Consider the following 20,486-nt stretch of genomic DNA (forward strand, 5'->3'; position numbering starts at 1 on the left):
TTGATAATTTTTCGCAGAAACATAACTTGCTAACTGAATGTCAGCACGGTTTTCGAAAAAAAACGGTCTACGGAAAGTGCATTAAATATGCAAAAGGATCCCATTCTTCAGAACATTGAAATGGTGAAAATAAAAGATTTTGATTGATTGATTGATTGATTGATTGATTGATTGATTGATTGATTGATTGATTGATTGATTGATTGATTGATTGATTGATTGATTGATTGATTGATTGATTGATTGGCCAGGGGTGAGTAACAAGCGTCGAAAGCTGGGCGAGTTAGTAAGGTTTCATCTTCCAGCAAACTGCGCGGCCGACGGGACACAAAGCCGAAATGAAAGAGACAGACGAGCGCAGACTCACAACTGATTTTATTGTAAACGTAGTCGACCTATATAGTGCAATAAAATCAGTTGTGAGTCTGCGCTCGTCTGTCTCTTTCGTTCCTTCTTTGTGTCCCGTCTGCCGCGCAGTTCGCTAGAAGGGGTGAGTAGTGGGATTTATACAATTTCTGTGGCACATACCCGTTTCTTCGCAGCCATTTGTTGTACTAACTGTTGCTTTCTTCTTTTTTATTGGGCTACTAGTGATTAGTCGGATTTACCCAATTTCTCTGGCACATACCCGTTTATGATGATCATCATTTTCTGTATCGACGAACAAGGAACAATTTACTATAGAGGTTCGCTCTTAAAAGATGATGAAAGTGGGCGATTAAACAACATGCCGCAGATGGGACACGAGGCTACGTCTTCGCATTTCGTGAGATGTGCTTCGATAACTGAGCAACGAAAGCCTCATTTTCGAGTCGACATGCTCTAGATTTTATGTATGACTGAAGTCACATCGGTAATGTTAAATGGTGTCACCGATTCCGGCCATGGCACTTCAAAAGGTACGGTATGTTAGCACCGGTCGTCACGTAGCGTGAGAAATAGTCAAGGTGACGATGCTTACAACCTAATGACCGTATGTCGTAGAACTGTCTTACGTAACACTTGGCCACAATTCAATGGGCGTTATTAAAACTTTAGCAATGAGTATCACGGCTAATTCCATTTTATACAAGGCGTCTGATCATCAGCGATAATTTTAAAAAGACAGAAGTCGCACACGCAACATCAGAAATATGCACACAAAGAGTGCTGCTCACTTTTGCTTTTTATAATATGGCAGAAAACATGTTTTCTAACATTTATTTGCAGTTATGCTTCAATGTGTCTTTTGTAGCAAGTTGATGTTTGGCCCCTATGAATTTTTTTCACACATTTCTTCACAACGCATCCCGTTCTCGCCAAGCTGACTCGGCAATACAGGTGCGATATCCGACGTTCGTTACAAGTGTAGCTGTATCCATGTTGACAACAGCAAGAATCATCATAAATCTGCATATTGAAGAGTCTCTCGAGATTATTTTAATTGCATTGGCAAAATGCATACCTTGGGAGCTATGATAATACAATATTTTGCTATCATTGTTATTTTAAGAGTCTTTCTTGGGTTATGTGCGCTGCAAGCAATACACTTATATTGCGTTTAGACATGTGCATTAACGGATATATGTTCCCAGCTGCGGACACTGGTCACACTATATCAGCTCCAACTTGGTTTAACGGAGCAGGCATCACGCATTCGTTCGCCACTTGCTATCTCAACGTGTCAAATCTCACGGAGTCGAGGACATTGATATGTACTCAACGAGATGATTCAAGCACCTTTTTACGTTGGCACCCTTTCTGTCGTTAAGAACTATGGATTAGCCAAACCTGTTAGCATAGTCTGTCAATTGCAGGCACATGGCGTGGCCCCTTTACAAGGGCTAGATTTTTCACGCGGAAGGCAGTGCACCCTGTACCGCGCATTCATTCATTCATTCATTCATTCATTCATTCATTCATTCATTCATTCATTCGTTCGTTCGTTCGTTCGTTCGTTCGTTCGTTCGTTCGTTCGTTCGTTCGTTCGTTCTTTCGTTCGTTCATTCATTCAGTCATTCATTCATTCATTCATTCCACCAACGCAAAATTTTAAAACAAGAAACAAGCGGTGACTATCAGACAATCACACTAAAGCACTCAACGCAAAATGAATGACATGCATGAGAACTGAAAAGCTCATACTTCACCTGGAGCAGGCGTAAGTATCTCTCTGCTTTCACGGGAAATCGTTGACGGTATAGAAAAGATGATAGCGCTGAAGAAAAACTCACTTGCTCTTAAATTCATACTTGCAAAGGGAAAACTGGAACCCAGAGAGCAAGGTACATTGAATCTCTCGCAGAAACTCTGCGATTTGGTGCAACACTGCAGCACCTTCACGCTATTTCTTTCTTGTCCTTGTTTACATCAGGCACCGGTTCGCCGTAAAGCCTTCTTCACATTTGTCGCTTGCGTATGCGCTCTTGCAACACTGCTCTCTTCTTTACGGCATTGTATTCTGAAGTCTAAAGAAAAAACACCAAAACCAGGGCTGGGAACAGCTGCTGCAGCAAACCACAGGCATCTCAAGCTGCTTCTTTCGCATTGTCTCCAGCATCAGGTAGCCAAAGTTTTTGGAAATTTCATTGCATTGAGACTGTTCTATAGACGCATTATGCATCAATGAAACAGTAGCGGCTGAATCTGCGTCCAGCGACGGACATCAACCTGGACCAGAGGATACATATCCTGTTTTTTTTTTTTAGCTTGACGATGAATATTCGTAACCTGCCAAGGTGGTCTAGTAGTTATGGAGCTCGACTGCTGACCCGAAGGTCGCGCGATTGAATCCCGGCTGCTGCGGCAGCTTTAAGATGAAGGCGAAATGCTAGCGGCTGCTGTACTTAGGTTTACGTGCAGTTAAAAAACCCCAGGTGATCTGAATTTCCAGAGCCCGCCACTACGGCATCCCTCATCATCATATCGAGTTTTCGGGACGTCAAACTCAAGCAATTATATCATTGTGAATATACGCACCAAACACTGAGTCTGCACTGGCGTACTGGAATGAACACCTCAGCAATAAAATTCGTGTAAAAATTTCTATTCGAAGTTATGATTGTCTGCTTTATGAAAGTGTTAACGAATTTAAGAAAGCAATACATACCAATTTAGTGAAATCTTTATAAAGAAGCTAAAGATTTTGTGTGCGTCCCTTCGCATGGGTTGGCCGTATAAAGTCTGTGGCGAGTGTCTGAAAGACAACGCCAAAAGAACATACATACCTCTAGCTCTTGAGACGACTTTCATCAGTTTTGCGTGTACCTTGTTTGCAAAGCTAAAAGGACCACGCTACAAGTTACTACTACAAATTTCAAGTTCGATATCTTGCCCCCCTGTTACCGGAGATTCAAAGGAACCCGTCTTAGTATGAACATTTTCTGCCCTTTATCTTTGTGAAGTGCTCGGATAGATAGATCAGTTGTATTTCAATAAAAGTGTTTAGCGCCTGCTCATACACAGTCATTCTGACGGGGACGCTGGTATCTTTATCTAGATAGCCAATCCATATCCAAGCTTTTCTTTCGCGTGTATGCTTGCAGACGGTGGATATATCATTACGTAGAGTTTCGTATAGTAAATTGTAACAGATTTTGGCCGTGTAGGGCACAGTCCTCAGCGTTCGTTCTAAGGTCTTTCGTGCGCCCCATACAATCTTTAGGTCGAAGGCCCGAGGTGTGTTTTTCACCTCAGCTGCTATCATTTCTCTGAGTAAACTTGCTTGTCGAAACCATGGCACCTGATGAGTTCGCTTTAAATGAGTGGCTTATTAGGGAAGTTAAAGCAGGAAGGCGAATTAACGTAGCTGCCCATTTTCAGTTGAGGCCATATAAAACCAACAGATAATTAAACACAGCGGGTGTAATTTGTAGCTTATTTGAAGCGCACCAATTAAGCCATGAGAAAAAAAAAACAATATGGCGGAGATATTAAGTCACCGCCGGTGGAGTCCGAAACCGCAAGCGTAATGCGAAGTCTGTGGATTCAGTCCCTACTGGCTTTTTAGCATCACTTTAAACATCGCCCATTCACTTCTTTTTAGCATAACATTTTTCTTTGCTACATTCAGAGAATGCACAAAGGGCTGTTCATACTATCTGCTCTACGACAAAAACTGCAGAGTATTCCGTGCGCAGGCTGCTTGAGAAGCTGCTCAATTGTTTTAGTGGAATAGTCGGTAACTCAATAAGGCAAGCAGGTGATTTCTTTTCTGGACAAAGGGGATTCATTGTTAACCGGCCGGCGTGCTACTGTTAATCATATTATGTAGCGTCTCATGTCAACCACTTGCGGCGTGAATATCAGATAAGTCCTACAAAACAACAAGACCAAATTTCAGTTATTGCGCAATAGGCCTAGTTCCTTATTCAGAGTTTTTGTCGTCCAGTACTGTTTGCCACGTTGTGTCGCCGTGCAGTCAGCACTGTCGGACGCCTCTGTCTCCGGGCCACCAGTGAATCTTTTATACTCATATTCCAGAAGGGTGCATATAATTGGCAAAAGGAGGCCTCCGGAGAACACCTGCAATTTTGAGAGTTCGAGCTTGTGGCTCTCTGTGGCATCCAAGAATTCATAGAGCAACAAAATCTGGAAGCATGAGGTGGCGTGGCTTAGGACAACCGAAACCGGGGCGTACGAGGACTGCTTTCACATGCAAGGCTGGCTTTTAATAATCACCCATGGCAGATGACGGATTGGCTGTCCGCGAGCGGTTTAATCGACAGCCTTCTATCTCGAACACCAAACTTCCACGTGAACCCCGTACGGCACGCACTGACCTGGAGGGTCACAGCCGACCCTCCTTATTCAATTGCCTGCCACGCCACTAGGTTTTTTTTGTTTGTTGGTTTGAGTTTTGCGTGAGGGTAGGTGGCACAGTGAAAATAAACAAAAGAAGTGCGTGCAAATAATTCCGTCGATACGACACATTGTGCAAAACAGTTTCATGCGACGCAGTCACCGAGTAGAGGCCTATTCTTCATTATAAATGCGGAACATTTCTTAGCGAGCCAAAGGCACTTTGAGCGTTCCTATCTTTCTATCTCTGCAATATTTACAAGAGGCCGCTTTTCGATAACTCAAAGTACAACCGGTTCTCTACAGGATGCACTTCAATTCTCCTATTAGACCCCACCGCCAGTCACCACTAACAGGTTAATTTAATTGCTTCAATTTTTAGTCGAATTGATACCTCTTTTAATATTACGAATTCTGCCACCACAGAAAAAGTAATTACAAGGAGAGCGAGTAAATATTCCGTTTCCCTAATTTTGAGCATTTTCGGACACACTTCTTGAAACACCCTGAATACTAAGAGGCTATTACGAGAGTACCCAGACGTAAGCGGCTAGATAGATAGATAGATAGATAGATAGATAGATAGATAGATAGATAGATAGATAGATAGATAGATAGATAGATAGATAGATAGATAGATAGATAGATAGATAGATAGATAGATAGATAGATAGATAGATAGACGGACGGACGGACGGACGGACGGACGGACGGACGGACGGACGGACGGACGACGACGGACGACGGACGGACGGACGACAGACAGACAGACAGACAGACAGACAGACAGACAGACAGACAGACAGACAGACAGACAGACAGACAGACAGACAGACAGACAGACAGACAGACAGACAGACAGACAGACAGACAGACAGACAGACAGACAGACAGACAGACAGACAGACAGACAGACAGACAGACAGACGACAGACAGACAGACAGACAGACAGACAGACAGACAGACAGACAGACAGACAGACAGACAGACTAGACAGATAGATAGATAGATAGATAGATAGATAGATAGATAGATAGATAGATAGATAGATAGATAGATAGATAGATAGATAGTCAGACAGACATAGATAGATAGATAGATAGATAGATAGATAGATAGATAGATAGATAGATAGATAGATAGATAGATAGATAGATAGATAGATAGATAGATAGATAGATAGATAGATAGATAGATAGATAGATAGATAGATAGATAGATAGATAGATAGAAATTCACACGTAAGAAACAAAATCGTGGTAAGATGTTTACTAGGCACTTTCATACTAGAGAAAAAAGAGAGCGTGCTTTATCTTGTGAAGGGCGATGATGCCTACTTACAGTAGGTGGGAATACACAAAATTAAAGCCACTTCCACGCCTGCTCAATCTGAGTAAACGGCGAAGCTGGCAACCAAGAGCTACCTCCTGGCGTACGCAGATTGAGTTCTTACTTCCGCTTTTCTATCTCATTCTACGTATTATTCTTGTACTTCTTCTTGCTTGTTTCTTTAATTTTTTTATTTCTTTTCCCTGTTCCTACATTACGCTCTATTCTCCTCTCCCTTCTCCTCACCTTAACATCAGTCTTCCTCACCCTCACTTCACTTTCCCATCCTTACTTTCATGTACACATTGCAACACAAGTCGTGCATCTTTTCAGTGTTTCACAACTCATTACTATATAATTATCACCCATCGTATTTTTGTAGGTAGAATGTCTGCGCATACAAAATCAGATACGAGTGAGTTCCTGAAATTCCTCATATAACAAACTATTTTTTTCCAATATTCTAGCTTTAAGAATACTAACAAGTCGTGTACACATGATTCAGGATGGATCGTTCAAACATAAATTGTGATGTTGAAAATTACATTTGTACTATTTATTTCACATGCACCTAGCGACACCATCCGGCGTTGTTAACGGCTTCAGATTGTTTTTCTTTGCTTTTCAGCGTATTCTTCTCTAGGTTTTCAGTTTAAATGAAAGCGAATGCATTCAGCTGCCCAGCTGCTCGGTTTCACGGCTCTTCAAGCTTTCTTCAACGTTTCCTTTAAAGTGCCTAAGTGAATTTGTGCGAGGCGCGTTTCTAAGGCCTCACGGAGTCGCGTTTTCAAAATGCTTCATCTGCCCGTTCTCTTATTCTAAGCCTTTGCACACGCTAAGTGAGATAGGCAACATGGTGCATAGCGTGATCGTAACACAGATTACGATCAAGATGCGGCAAAGGCGCCGTAAGATGTAATAAACAATTAATCCTGTCATAATTGCAGCAGCCTCAACTTTGGGAACAATTCTTTTGTTTTTGAATTGTCCTCGAGACTAACACTTTGGCTATTTCCTTGTCTATAATCTAATGCCCTTTTAGTGCGTTTACAGAATCCTTATCCCTTCAGACGCCACCTATGAAGAACTGTCAGTAAACGTTGCAAATCAATACAACGTTATTTCAAGGCACTTTATATTCTATAGGAACAAAAATATTGTCATCACGCGTTAATCTATGTGTATTATAGTAATTAAGTCTAATTCCATTGTGATTAAATATCTATTTATTGTGGAGTCATTAATGCTCCGTTCCTGCAATAATAGAATGAAATCTTACGCCAGAAGTATCGAGCAAATTCGTTTTCGGTTGTGTCCGTGTCGCATGTTGCTTCGGGTATGACGACTTGGCGCCCCAGCTGCACATGTATGTATTTTACATGCTGGTGCCTACAGTCCTGACAATGAGGTCTCTGCCCCTGCACGCCTTGCGTGTTTCCTACACTAGGCATCTTCGAATTCCAAAAAACCCGCCCCGAAAGAACTTTCAGTATAGTCTTCTTTGCGTGTGCTCCATTATAATTAACACAAATAATAACTGAAAAAATTTAAGCCCAGTGCCTGTACCGAGTCGCAAAATAAATCTAAAATTACATTTTGTATTTATCAGCGAGCAAAAGAACAGAACTATAACTATGAAACAGCTAAGAAAACACAACAAATACTTCGCTCTGTTGTGTACTTTGAGAGCTGTTTTCACCATTATGAAGATGTGTAATCAACTAGCCCAGCTCTTCTGAATGTATTATGTCGGTATAAAGTTATTGACATCCGAACTCGCCATTCATTTTCCATGTTCAATATTGATACGCGAACATACATGGCGTCAGCCGCAGCTGAATGTAGTGGAACATTCTCTGGTGTTTTCTATAGTTCTAATCCCAATGTAGATATGAAGCGAGTAGTTCACCACATTCTGGATCCTGCGCAAGCATCACCGATAGCGCTAGAATGTATGATGATGCATGTGTAAAAAAGAGAGAGAGAGAGAATAAGAATAAAAGAAAGGCGGGGAGGTTAAGCAGGGCTGAGCCCGGTAGGCTACCCTGCAATGGGGAAGGGGGGAGGAGGAAGGAAAGTTAGAGAGGAGGAGAGAAAAGTCACTCTTTCAGCCGATGTAAGAGTTCCGCGTTTGACATCACAAACGGCGAATCAGTCCGGTATCCTTGAGAAAACGCAACAGCGCTTTCGTTGCCTTTCTGAACTGTGATGGGCAGCCCCACGGTCCCAATATTTTCGCGACAGTGAAAGCGCTCTGATCTGATTCTCGACAATCGTCGACCGTGCTCGCCGCTATCGTTGTACTGTCAGTGTTAGTTGCTTTACTAGACGTAAGTTCGCCAAAAAAAGAATTCAATCGTTAGTTAACGCACTGGTCGCGGAACTTTGCCTCGTCATAACAACGTCACGACAATTTGGGCGTAGCGGGCTGACACTTATACGTTAGAAGGTGTGCTACAAGAAGTGCGTTTACTTTCTAACCGATAGAGGCCGGTTAGTGTTTTTCCCTTTCATTTTCCGAGACTTTTCATTGCCGTTGTCTGATTCTATTAACTAGACGCGAAGTATCACAAAAACACATGGTTAATTTCTCCATGGTAGGAATCGGAATAACACAAAAGCGAACCGTGTCTTCACAGGAGTAGTCGACTGCTAACTTTAGAATCATGTATGAGAGCTTGCACAATGTCTATTGGTGTTTGGCAGCTACAGCATCGTTGGACGTGGATGCACTCATGTTACGCCTATGGCAGATCTCCATCCAGACGACTAACGTCCGTGATTTTGACATAACCCTTGTCGCACCTGAAGTAGTTAAAGTACACTTGGACACAACATAGGGTGAACCACGCGTAAATATGGCATCAACAAGCACAGAATGAACACTGGTACTCGATATGCATTAATTCAAAGCGTCCTCACCTGGCGAAAAAAAACGCCAAGCCGTGGCCTCTCCAGTAATATGGTATCCTACGCCTTTGCTCATGTATATACCACACAGCGCTTTAGGAACGCGAGAGGCAGATCTCGTAGCTTGAGCCGTGAACCGCGCAGGTTCATTCACCAGTACCATGGGTGAAAGTTCGAGCGATGCCTGTTATCGTACCTGCCCTTTTTGACACTCGATAAAGCATATTTTTATTCGTGACTTGTTTCTGGGACAGTGTAAAGCTTTTTTGCGTGACACTGGCCCAGCAACAAGTCAGCGATCAAGCTTCGTAACACAAAGGTTCAGCTGCAAATGGCATTAAGTCACGCATCTAACGCTGAAGGTGGTGTTCGCTTACGGATAAGCTTTAAGGGGAAAACGAAGTGCTAGTGGTTTGTTTGTTTGTTTACCCGTTCTGTCAGTGCCATCGTTTCTCCATCGAGATTTTCTTGCATACGAGGGGTTCACACTCGAATTTCAATGCAAGAGGGTACCGCCTTTATGGACAGCCCAAGACAGCACCCTTTCCGGAGAAAACAGACTCCGTGTCTCTACCAGGAAAGGCGGAAGGCATGGTAGTCATGCACATCACTCTGCCGTCAGCAGTCATGCATTCTCACAGCGACTTCAAGAAAACGAGCGCTCAGCGGCAGCAGCTGGAAGCCGCGCTGACACCATTCTCGGGAATGTTTATGGAACGGCCTGCGAACGCCAACACCCTAGCGCATCGCATCAACACTGGTTACACTCGGCCTTGGCGTTGTAACCTCCTATCGCTGAGCCACCACAAGCGAGCCATCCTCGGCAAAGCCGTGGACAACATGAGCGACACCTGAGCCGTACGGCCGTCGGAAAGTCCGTGGGCCGTCCCGGTGGTACTGGCCCCAAAGGAAGACGGTGCGACACATCTTTGTGTGAACTACCGCCTACTCGACGCCGTCACGGTGACAGATTCTTATCCGAGAAATGTTATGAAGTACTAGAATGACAGTGCTTAGGCTGGTCATTCTTCAAGGCAGAAGACGTGCGAGAAGCTGTGCCGTACGGCAACTTGCCCAGATATGACACAGGACGTGTTACCCTACGCACGTTCCTGTTCGGTTTGTCAGAAGGCAAAACGACGGGGTGGGCTACGGCTGGGAACAATGTCGAATGTGACGTAATGGGTTCATTTCTCATGAGCCCATGGTGGAACCAGTGACAGTGTGTTGTGGTTGATCATTTCAAGAAATGGGTTGAATTGTTCCCTTTGCTGAAGCTGACTTCGCAGATAGCGTATGACTGTCTTCTCGAAACTTTCACGAGGTTCCGATTTCCTGCCCCGCTGATCACGGCAACGCAACATACTTCACCAGCAAGGTGTCCCCGGATCTCTGTGATGCCCTGGAACTTCATCACAAGCGCAGGTCTGTGTATCACCCACAAGCTAATATCACAGAAAGGGTAAACCGTAGTCTGAAATGTTTGCTTGTCGCGGATACTGAGCGTCATCATGACTGGGATCTGAAACTGGCAGAACTTGCGTTTGCAACTAGAGCGGCACTGAATCGTTCAACGCGTTTGACTCCTGCACAACTTAACCTGAGCAAATAAATGTTTCCCGCAGGACAGTGCTTTGACATGCGCAACCACTACTCCGGGGCCTTACGCGAAGTTTGCAGGGGACCTGAGGCGGAGGTTGACAGACGCGGTGCAAAGGTGCTAGACAACACATCGATGTATCCCGCATGGAACAGGCAAGAAAGTACGATAAGCGTTGGCGGAACATTAGGTTTGAGGTTGGGGACTTGGTATTGAAGCGGACGCACCCGCTCAGCGGCGGCTCGAAAGCGTTTTCAGTATCCATGGCAAGAGTACTTTGACCCCTTTCGGAAAGTACTTATCTGCCACGTATATGACCCTCTCTAAAGAAACACTTCAACTCCCTTTGGAGATCATGGTACCCTCTTCGAAGAGTCGTGTGACCCATAAGAAAGTTAACGTGCTTCTTTAAAGAGAGTCATATACGTTTCAAGTCAGGACTCTTTGAAAGAAGTCCCACATACTCTTTTTTTTTAGAGGGCAGGTGGGACGGACCGCGTAGGATCACTTGGAAATCTAGCCCTTCGTAGATGCTGAAAGATTGCGTGTGTAACCAAACGTGCGGTCCTATTTGTGTCTCGAATCAGAGGGTGTCTTACGCCCGTCACGACACATGTGTCCATGATCCAGAAACTTTACACGAGAGCTTGGCCCCTCAGTCAACGACGCGGCCACGCAGGCAGTACAATATGCGTCCCCGGTAACGAAAGGAATAGGACTTACGGAACATGAGGTCTAATGCCTTCCCATGTCTCTTTATTACTTCCCGGTTTTCGCGTACCACCATTATTGAAGGCAAGGAGCACGCATTCACATCCCCTCCTACTGCTGTGCTGCTCTGATGAAGTTCTTTTTGCGCCAGGGGATGCACATACCTTTTGTTTGGTGGAAAGAAAAAAAGTGTTTATTGTTTTTTGTCGTCCTTTTTTCGCGGGGTACGTCTGCTGTTGTGGCTCGGGCCTTCCCGACCTGCGGCGTCGTGGATGCCGACGGCCACCATCAGCGTAGGCGCCCAGCGTCCCTGCGGTCGGACCTTCTGGACCATCCTCCGGTCGCCATGCCGTCTTTTTGAGGGGTGTGTGTGGGAAGCACGCGCACCCGCTAGCTCAACATAGCGCCGCGTGTTGCGCAGTGGCCGTGTACGTGGCCTACCTGCGCGGTTTAAAAGGGGCAGCCTGCCGCTGCCACGAAGGACAGACGCCGCCAACTGTGCTTCCCGATTTCTGCTGGCCGAGATCATGGTCTCCGCTTCCCTGTCTCGTGTTCATAGGCCTAACTTTCCATGTGAGCCATAGTCTAAAATAATTTGTTGTTTGTTTGTTGTGCTTTGAAGCCTCCGTCGTCCTTACTTTGAATACGGATGGGACGCAGAGAGCCAATTACTCACAACGTGTTGGGATCGGCGTCGTCGTAGATTAGATATTCATAATGTAGGGCTTGTAATACATTACCGCAATACAATAACAGTGACGAGTTGTTGGGTCGCGAGACTGCTCCCGTTTCCTCGCGCTGTCGTGCCCAGAGCTTGACTCGCGCTCGCCACCTGTGCTGTTCGCTCATGCCTTGTTTTGACAATCAGAGCTAGCACTAATTAAAGCGCAGGCATATACACATATGTACAGTTTATTTATTCGTATCTACTATAGCTCTTAGATGCCTTGAGTACAACAGCGCAATATTTAAAAAACACGAAGAAACAATAACACACGCAACACAGGCGCTGTCTTAGGTGTATCATTGTTTGTATGTGCGTGTTTTTTCAAATATTGCCCTGCTGTTCTCAAGATCATGGTGTTCTCAAGATCACGAAATATTGCGCTGTTTTGCTCAAGATCATGCTGTTCTTATGATCAAGAAATACTGCGCCGCTGTTCTCAAGATAATGTTGTTCTAAAAATCAAGGAATATTGCTCTGCTGTTCTCAAGATGAAGAATACTGCACTGCTGCTCTCATGTTCATGCTGTGCTTAGGATAAAAAAAATATTGCGCTGCTGTTCTCAAGAGATAGATAGATAAAGAGAAAGAGCAGATAAAGGCAGGGAGGTTAACCAGAAACTTGTATCCGGTATGCTACCCTGCACTGGGGTTGGGGAATAGGGGGTTGAAAACGAAAAAGAGAAAATAAATAAAAAGAAAAAAAACAATCACAGCCACACACACACGAGAGTGTTCCGCTCATAGGCGTTCTGACAGGCTAGTAGAGCGCAGGAAGGTTAGTAGTGCTTGTAAAGCCTTCTTCTGCGACGTTTTGTCCGGACGATGGCGTAGCAGTCTTTTTCTGATAGAGGTTGATCGCCTAACTCGTTGAAAGCATGACAAAGAGATTGTCTCTGTGTGCTATACTCCGGACAGTCACACCGAACGTGTCGAATTGTTCCTTCGTTACCGCAGTGTTCACAGGCGGTGGTGTTGGCCATCCCTATGCGGAACGCATACGCATGGGTAAACGCGACGCCCAGCCATAATCTACACGGAACGGTAGCGTCCCCTCGGCGAAGTCTTGATGGGAGTCGAAGGCTTAACGTGGGATCAAAGGAGTGTAGTCGTGCATGCGTGAATTGTGGCTCATTCTCAAGCCCACCAGTAACAGCTATGCCCTCAGAGCTATAGCAGGAGCGGCAGCGTTATAGAATATTAATGAGCACTAACAGACAATAATGTCAAGGAAGGTATAGGGGATGTTATTAGTAGTAAATTTAAGGTAAATGTGAAAAAAGAAAAGTGGACGAAAAGATATTTTTCGTCCACTTTTCTTTCTTCACATTTACCTTACATTTACTACTTATAACATCCCCTATACCTTCCCTGGCATTATTGTCTGTTAGTGCTCATTAAAATTGTTTATAACAAAGAAAAAGACGAGCCCTTAAAAATAACACTTCTTTCCAGCGTTATAGAATGTCATTCAGTGAACTATCAGAAATGAAGGAAAATAGAAGGATGGCTAGCTGTGCTAAATAATACACATACAGAAAGAAGAATGACTAAAAATGAAGCAATTTACCTGTTATCAAGATGTTCTCCACTAGCGACTAAAACATGTTTTAGTTGTCAGGAGCAAATGTTACCAGTCGTAGAATGCCAAACCTCTACTTTAGTTGAAAAAAAAGCTGTATTTAAATGCAATAGTACGAGCAAATAAAGGTGTTCTGTTCACGTCAGGCGAGCTAAATGTACACCTTTCGTTCTTAAATGAGGAGGTTATCGCAAGGAAGGCCGGTGAAGATGTGAATAATTGCTTATAAAGTTTTGATGATCGAGCTTACAACGCGAGAGGGGGGGGGGGGTAATATTCATTAATTGAAGAGCTGTGTTAACGGCAAGCAGGTGACAATGTTGTCGCAACGCGGGAAAACCTGGGCACATCACCAGGGTGCTACAATGAAAGGCAAGCTCTGCATTTAAACTTCACGACAGCGCATGCACGGACATTTCTTCAGATGAACTACGGTTCCTCTCGTATTTCTCACTTCCTCATCCTCAATTATCTTCCAATATTAAGGCGAACGCCTTTAATGTCTCATACTCGCGGCCTCCGTCCGTCCGTGCCCTGGAATGGTGCCAGCTGCGGCCTCTCCCTCTCACACTCTCTCAGCAATGACGTGAAGGCACAGCAGCGCATAGCAACAGTTGCGCGTTGCTCGTTCCATCGCGCGTTGCGCAACTGTTGCACAACGCGGCGGCGGCGGCATCCGTCTGCGGCGTCCGTCCGTGCCCCCTCACCCTCTCTCAGCAATCACGTGATGGCACAGTGGCGCTTGGCAACGCTTCTTCGTCACACGTCTCGTTGCAGCAGTCGAGTTAGTCAGATGGCTCCCAAGCGGCCCTGCCATGATTCCAAGGGAAGCGTTTCGGAGAAGCGCCCCAAGAATGCGGATTCCCCCGATACCATGGCATAGTCAGTCGAATGGCCACAGGTTTTCGCCGAGCACACTTTGGAATTTACAACCTTCAATTTTTCTCCTGACTGTATTATTTTCTTTTAACTTCGCTCTTTGTGTGCTCGTGAAGACAAAACGTTGTGGACAGCTCTTCTGGCTGTCACGCAAACATGTATGAAAGGGTTTTCTGTCAGCTGTAACCCCGTTATTGGCGTTGCAGGAAATGAACAGGTTTAAGAATACAGAAAGAGCTGCTGTATGAAAGCGTTCCCTTTATCGCTGCTCTGATCGACGCCTGCATTTCGTCCTCAACAGCTACAATACAGCTCAGCCCCGTAATTTCTTCTTTGTTCTTCTCTGTGGCCGCTGTACTAATAATGTTCTGTGACATAACGATGCTTTATGATTTTGATACGGCAATGAACATTTTCTGATTATCTTAAGCAACCACAGAGCACTCGAAGAGAAAGCTGTTTCCTTACGAGAAAGACACATACCTTATTTAACACAAACTGAAAATATATGGCACGTAGTTAAGAGACTATAACTCACTTTCGCTGACGTTCGCGTGCCAGTCACTCATACATAGAGATTTTGCACTAGGGAAAACAGCACCACGCTTTATTGTTAGAGCTGGGGAACTCAATAATCTACGACAACCAGGCGTTCGGATGAAGAAATCTCAGTGATCTCGCCAATCTAGTGCCCGGCTTAAGCAGAGCGGGGCACCACTTTAGTTCACTTAATCCGAGTCAGTAAAGGCGTAGGAATGTAGCGGCAGAGCAAATCAATGTCTTTGTCGCACCGAATCTGGCAAGCTAGGATTTCTTCCGTTATGTTGAGGTAGCCCAGTAACCCATGAGCTTTCACCAAGATTTTTAGTCGCGACGACGTTGGAAAGCTTGTTCTTATTGAAGAACCTCGGCCAGCTGCTTTTCACTTACTGGACTTCCTTGTTGTGTGTCTGCCCGCGTTCCGCAAGCCAACATGCCTCATCTTCTCAACGGTGGGTCGCGCGTTTTTCGAACTGCTTTTCTTCGAAGCTGTGCACTGCTTTCAGGTAGTTGATGCTTTCTGCTTTATTCATTTTATTCGTCATGCCTCATCGTACACCGCGCTTCGTCAATGACTTATCATAAACTGCGGAACTCGCGGTCCTGCAATAAGAGTCACCTACTTTTTTTTCATAATTGTCTCTTTGTACCACTAATGGCATACACCCGCTCAGCCCATCACAACACACCAGAGGTTCGCCTCCGTGGTAAAGTGCTTACGGTGCACGGCTGCTGACCCAAAGGTCGTGGGTTCGATCTAGACGCCCGCGTAAAGTGCGTTGTCAGGGCGCGTTAAAGAACACCAGATGATTGAAGTGTACGGAGACCTCCACTACGGTGTACCTCTTAATCATATCGTGGTTTTGACACGCAGAACGCCAGGTAATATTATACAGCACACCACAGGACCGAGGATGAAACACTGCTCTTTTTATTATGTCCGATGCCGACATCTTCAACCATACCAACTAAAAGGAGGAGTTGAATTAGGAGGGCACTCGATCCACTCCACACACAATTTGTCTCGGCTGACGTCTTCCCTGTAGTACCCTTTCACGCAGAAGCAGCCGTCAATGCAGTTCCTTCTACAGCGAGGTCCTATAGTTGGCTTCCTGCATGTTGCTTCGGCACAATTTCCACTTTTGCAAGCGCTGTACTTTTCGTGACTTTTGAAGCATCCTGCGTGGCGAAAAGACTAGATAAATGTTGTGTTGCGTTATGGCATTCTTACGCATCGAACTCGCGCAAATGGTGATGCAGAAGTTCTAATGAACAGCTATAATTCCACGCAATGTACGTTGGTGTCTCAAGCACATATGAAAGAACCATTTTCGCATTACTGAACATGGCTCAGGTTAATCTGGCAAAGGGCTGTTTTATTTAATACCGGTTGTGTAAATTACTCATGACGTCTTCTTTGACAGGTTCATTAAGAAACCCTTGATACACAGTATCTGTCATGTTTACCACTCTCCATGTGTTCTCCTACGTTTTAGAACTGAGGGTACATCACTCCATCACAGTTAGACAAAACAAGCAGCCTTACAATGCGACTTGTCACGAGTTTATTTTGTGTTAAAGCAGCTGCACAGATGCAGTGCCTCTAAGACAGCAAGAATGCATTACTTTATTTAGGCCAAATAAACAGTGTGTGTACCCGGTCTGCATGAGAGCTTGAGGTCGTCAATGGAAAGTGAAGCGCACTTATGTGTTTCATAATACAGCGATAAATGTTATATTTTACCGATTACGCACTACGATTTCTACTTGTAAACGCCAGTTTCAAAAGTTGAATGAGAAGACGACGTCGCGCCATATGATACTGTGATGTTCATAAGCCCATGCCAGACTGCATTTATGGTAAAAATTGTACGCTGAAACTACCTTTTCGATTTTCAATTATTTCAGCAAAAACTAACTATCTGATTATTGACACTTGAAAAGCAGTCTGAATTAACCAAACTACTGCCATAACTGCATCACTATCATTCTTAAAAGTTACACTAATGTACTTTTCATAGTTCCGTCTGCAGCATCTGGTTCTGAGTGACCATCTGTCTTTGTGCCCATAACCTAGACTACAAATCGCTGGCTATGAAAAGGTGTTTTGGCAGGATATTCCGAAAGTTGGCCCACGCCTGTAGTTTTTAAACTATTTGGATTGAAGAGCTAGTCGCACGTGTATAGAATTACAAGCGTCTTCACCAAAAGAATTCCTACAAAATTCCACCACAATGTCAGACGCTTTCAAATGGATCATATTGCAATGTTACTAGCAAAAATAGTTATACGACACTTTTGCTTACGTTTGGCCGTTGCTATCTTTAGAAAAGAGTAAGTTCGTAAGAAGAACACTTCGCTAGTATACATTTGCACTGCTGCACGTTGCATATTATACTGTGAGTTTTATGCAATCTGTGAGTGCTACCCGACACCAAGATCAGAAAAAGGAGGAACTGCTTAGAGTGAAAAAAAAAATCTTGCGCCTCTTGCTCCCAGTATACTGGAGAAGCGGCGAGGAACCTTTGTTAATTGAATTTATTTAGGCAATCATAATAAACCACCGCCCACGCAAGCCGTGCTGATGGGGAACCAGCAAAGCTGAAACGTACCTCCCGAGTGTTTATCACTGGATTAATCCCGACGGTTCACAAAAGTGTTTCTCGGTTATTTGTTACGTTGGTCCAGAAATCATAGAGAGTGTTTACCGCCCATGTTTGGTGGGTGAGTGTTTGGTGGGTGAGTGTTGGTCAGTGGTACTTGCCCTATTTCCGTAGCAGATGCGTTTTTGCCCGTGAACGACTCCCATTTCTGTGGACCAGTGTCGTGGGATTTCCCCATTTCTGTGGTACGTACGCGCTGAGAGCTTTTGCGTTCTTAGGACGGACGAATGTTTGTTTCACCTGACCATGCCATATGCAGTTTCTCTATAATGTGCACTAACTGGATATGTAATGTCCTAATTACGAAAGGTCAGTGAGCCATGTCTGCGGATATTGCAGGGACACCTAACTGCACTGCTATCAGGAACGTCCTGTTTGCTTGCGTCTTTTTCCCGTTGATAAAGAAAGCCACGAAAAATGAAAAAAACACTCACTCCCAGTTCAAAGTTAAAAAAAAAGATAATCCATATTACGCAAGGATAACGATATTTCTCGTTCATGTGAAATTGAGAAAAACCTGTGAGCGTTCTCTATGAAAAGTATCCTTCAACAACGGCTGTACGTACGCGTAAGGATGAGTACCTGTTTCCACTGGTTAAGATATATACCCACAAGCCCGAACAGCTGGGATTTCTTTCATGCTAAAGCCAAGGTATTGAAAAACTAAGATGACAGTGTAAGACCCGTTACACCCTATAGGCAGACATTCTTATACCACGTGCTTCATTAACAGTCACAATCAAGCCGACAGAAAACAAGAATCACGGACAGGTCAAATACTATGGGACAACTTAAAGAGTTAATCTAAGAAAACAATAAAGAAAGATCAAAATGTGGCCTAAAAGAATTTGCGGCAAATAGGGTACGAGCGTAAGTCTTTGTATTGCGCCTTATATGTTCGTAGAACTGAACTACGGAACCACCATTTTCTGGTCCATATTCTTTAATTCTTATATATGCACGAACTAGCTTTGTTCAGTCCACGGCACTCCACGGGGTGCCTTGCATGTGTACTTGTATTGGCTGCCCCCAGAGAGTCTACAACGGGCTCTATAAAGGCCGCTCTTCCAGCTCTCGCTGTGGCTGTGCTGCGTGTTCCGCGTGGGCCTGACGATTCGTTATTGTTTGCCTCTTTCCAGCATATTAGATGCGAAGCCTCTTATGAGGGAGTTCAATCCGGTGTGCGGCGTGACCACCCTTACTGCGCATGAGCAAACCCTCTCCACAGCCTTCCTCTTCATTCCCCATCTCCACTCCCACTCCCTCTCTCTACTCCCCCTCTGAAACGCGGGCTCGACATGCTGAAACCCTGCTTCGCATCGCCTCATGGTCCCCTTTAGCGGGAGATGATGTAATTTTTCAACCAGTCAGTACCACCGCTGGCCCCGGCACTGAAATGTTTATGACTCGGGCTCTTTCAAACTGTCGGGTGAAGATTTCGGAAGTCCGGTTTCATAGAGACACTCAGAATCACCTGTGGCATATACTCGCACAGCGGGAGCCGCGGTTTCGGGTATGTGCCGCAGGTGACTGATGGAAAGAATTTTGTGATATACGGGAAGCCACGTTATTCATGTCACTACATTGACGTCCTCCTATTCCAATTTTGGTATGTACCAAGCTGAGGAGGCGACCACGAGAGCGATAGATAGATAGATAGATAGATAGATAGATAGATAGATAGATAGATAGATAGATAGATAGATAGATAGATAGATAGATAGATAGATAGATAGATAGATAGATAGATAGATAGATAGATAGATAGATAGATAGATAGATAGATAGATAGATAGATAGATAGATAGATAGATAGATAGATAGATAGATAGATAGATAGATAGATTTAAAGTGCATTGGTTCCCTTAGGAATGCTTCGCATGTAAAAGCACAGATACATGTGGGCTAACTTTCAACGAAGCCAGCGCGAAAATTGCTGACAGAGGCCCAGGAGCAGACTAACTCCAGTAACGTTAATAACTCCAGACTAACGTTATTACTGACACCATATCACCTAGTTTTGATTATACTTTATTATTGTTATCAGTTAACAGAATCGCCTTACTTGCTGATACACAAGCTAGATCTCGGACGCTAAAGCCAATGAGTCCTGCGCAGCGCGCACATTCATGCGTTCAATTATTAATTAATAACCACACGTGCAAAATCCTAAACAAATGAGAGAAACGCGGTGACTTGATAAGACGCACATATTGATGCATTCGACGCGACATAATCGGCATGCATGAGAACGGAGTAGCTCATACTGCACCTGGGACACCCTTGCGCGCCTGGCTGCTTTCACGGGAAGTCATTGACAGTATAGAAATGATCATGACATGGAAGAAAAACTGACTTGCTTCTAAATTCATCTTTGCAAAGGGAAAGCTGAAACACAGGCAGCAAGTTCCCTTCGATCTTTCGCAGGCACTGTGCGTTGGAGACAAAACGCGGCAGTGCCTTCACGCTCTACATTGTCCTTGTTTATACCAGACTCTGGTTCGCCGTGAGAGCTTCCACGCCTTTGTCGCTTACTCTCCTGCTCGTGCGACAATGCTTTCTCCTTTGTGGGCGTGTTCTGAAGTTTAAAGAATGGAACACTCAGACCCCCAGTGTGAACAGCTGCTGCCAGAGGTAACATGCGTCTCACGCTCCTTTCACATTGTGTTTCGCAGCAGGTAGCCAAAGGTCCTGGAAATTTCATGGCATCAGCATTGCTCACCTAAATGCATTATGGATTTCTAGCGATGAACATCGAATTTGACCCC

General features: G+C 44.5%; 1 long non-coding RNA gene across 1 annotated transcript; it reads right to left on the reverse strand.

The window, feature by feature from the left end:
• Positions 1–15,983: 15,983 nt before the first annotated feature.
• On the reverse strand, positions 15,984–20,200 carry LOC119400805 (uncharacterized). The gene is made up of 2 exons (XR_005185241.2): positions 19,991–20,200; positions 15,984–16,234 (listed from the first exon to the last, which is right to left on the reverse strand). It is a non-coding gene; the product is annotated as an uncharacterized LOC119400805 (long non-coding RNA).
• Between the last annotated feature and the right edge of the window lie 286 nt (positions 20,201–20,486).

This window comes from Rhipicephalus sanguineus, chromosome 7, assembly GCF_013339695.2.
Source record: "Rhipicephalus sanguineus isolate Rsan-2018 chromosome 7, BIME_Rsan_1.4, whole genome shotgun sequence".
NCBI classification, from domain to species: Eukaryota; Metazoa; Arthropoda; class Arachnida; order Ixodida; family Ixodidae; genus Rhipicephalus; species Rhipicephalus sanguineus.